This window comes from Triplophysa rosa, linkage group LG9 (assembly GCF_024868665.1).
Source record: "Triplophysa rosa linkage group LG9, Trosa_1v2, whole genome shotgun sequence".
NCBI lineage: Eukaryota > Metazoa > Chordata > Actinopteri > Cypriniformes > Nemacheilidae > Triplophysa > Triplophysa rosa.
In genome coordinates, this window is record NC_079898.1 from 9,433,018 (window position 1) to 9,435,330 (window position 2,313).

Here is a 2,313-nt window from a genome sequence, read left to right on the forward strand (position 1 = left end):
GGATCCTCATTTTAATGCACATTCCTGGTATTATTGTGCACGGTTGGTGTTATTTCAAATGAGCATTTGTTTAAAACATGATTACCTTCTTTTTTAGATTTCACGAAGCCATCCGTCATGTCTTTTAGCCCTTTATGCCTCAATCCTGGGATGTGACACCCGCTTTATCTAATCCAAAAAGCTGATGGGAAGTCTCACCCTACATTTAGAAGATCTAGTTTTACTTAAAAATATGTCTCATTTTGATTTGAACAAGACATCAACGATGTAAAACAGCAACTGTAGTAAGCAATCGTTGTCATTGTATAGCGCCATCATTAATAAACCATATAACTGTGTCTGATCAGCTCACTTCAGCACCTCTGTTTGGCGGCAGCACGTTGAGATCATTAATAATAAACATTGCAAATGTGGAATTATGATCTCTATCCAATCCATCCCTGGAAATCATTTATTAATACTTTTGTTCACAGAGTTTGGTTAATGTAAGCACGATTAGAAATGTGTACAATTGTTTCACTTTTGTACGTCACATCTAAAAAGTGGATTGGTAAATAATTGCATTTTATGTCCGCTGATAAGGTCTATTAAATCAGTTTAAGGCAAATATTTTCCTATGTCTAATACCACGAAACAAAGACGTTCATCTATCCTAAGGGTGCATTAAAGCGACGGTTGCACAATTACAACGGTGGTAAAATAATCGATGTTGTTTCGGCAGACAAATTGTGACGGTTTAATAAGCATCATCGCTGTCTTCTTGGTTTCTATCCAGTAGATGAGAAGGATGGAATGCCCGTCACTCCCACACCCGTAACCTGCGGTGAGAATAAAGGATATTATGTGTCAGTTATGATGTCACCTTATGTGTTATGTCACCTTAAATATGCAGCCATTCAGATAAAGATGGCCGTTTTAAAGTCTTTATTCCAATAACTGGTCTCAAAATGTAATTTTAGTGTGGTTCATTTTCCTCCAGCAACACAAACACACACGGCAAAGGCTTTTACAAACTCACACACCTGTTTGTGGGTCAATGCGCAAATCTCTTCCTCCGTTGTAGCAGGCGACCCACCGATGCCCTCTGGGTCTATGCACATGCCGTCTGGTATATCTTTGTCGGGCTCCACCCTGTAAACCCCTCTGCGGACAGCTTCAATACACACACACACACATACTGAAAATACAGTATGGACATCCAGTCTGGATGTCGTAGTCATGTACGGCAGGCTGTCGATGTGGTAGAAGATGCGGTGATCCAGTGACCAGTCCAAACTGTGGGAGATGTCCACCTGGTCTGAATGATGAACGGTCAGGATAAAGCGTGTACAGAGACCCCGGTTTCCTCTCTACCACGGCCGGCGGCAGTACTATTCCCATGGTACCCGGACACGGTGGGGGAAACGTGGGTATGATCAAATGAACTGCAATACATTACACTTTTATATAACTATACACTTGGCATACAGCAAACCCTAATGCACTGTATTATTGTAGAGTCACCCAAATATATTGTATTTTCTGAATATATACCTGCAAAGAACCTCCCAGCTGGATCTACTTTTCCATCACTGAAGCGAGCGTTGGGCTTTTCCTTGACCAGCCGTTGTAATGGAGTGCATGACCCGGTCAACAAACGCAAAGCGCATTCCCTCCGCGATGACGTAACCGCCTGCCTTTTTCGCACCACAGATCCTACAGGTTTCTCCGTGAAAGTAAAAACACACGATGCCATTCTCACAGGAGCTTTTCACACGGCCAAACTTTCTGATGCCTCCGCTGTAGCGATACTCTCCTCATGACCAGTGAGAGAGCTCCACCAGCTGACCCACCAAAGATGAGCCTTTACCCTCCCTGACGGGACTCTCGCCAAATTCATTCTTTTCTGTGATCACACGCTCAACTTTTATGGGCGACTTGACCTGAGAAAAACAGTTGAAGTTCATGTGATTTTACTGCACCCTGAAACAACGTGTACATTCATGAAAAGTTAAAGTTTATGGACAGGAGTCCAAAAGTCCCTGCTGATCGTTCGGATGTATTCAATGGTTATAATGGGAATTGTATTAGCTTTGGCATTTGGGGTGAGTCTCTACTGGTGTTGTGTTGGATTCTATTGGTGACATATCTGGCGGATGGTAACCCCAAGAACAGCGATTAATCCAAATACACGAATTAAAGGGATTTGAACGGTTGCAATGGTAAACAGCCGATGTTTAATAGTGGTATTTGTAATGGAAACACTAGACTCTATGCACGGTCACATATACATAATAAAACATCTTTGTTGTCATTTCACAGCCGTACTATGAA

General features: G+C 42.2%; 1 pseudogene; it reads right to left on the minus strand.

The window, feature by feature from the left end:
- Nucleotides 1–663: 663 nt before the first annotated feature.
- On the minus strand, nucleotides 664–1,873 carry LOC130559270 (regucalcin-like; annotated as a pseudogene).
- Between the last annotated feature and the right edge of the window lie 440 nt (nucleotides 1,874–2,313).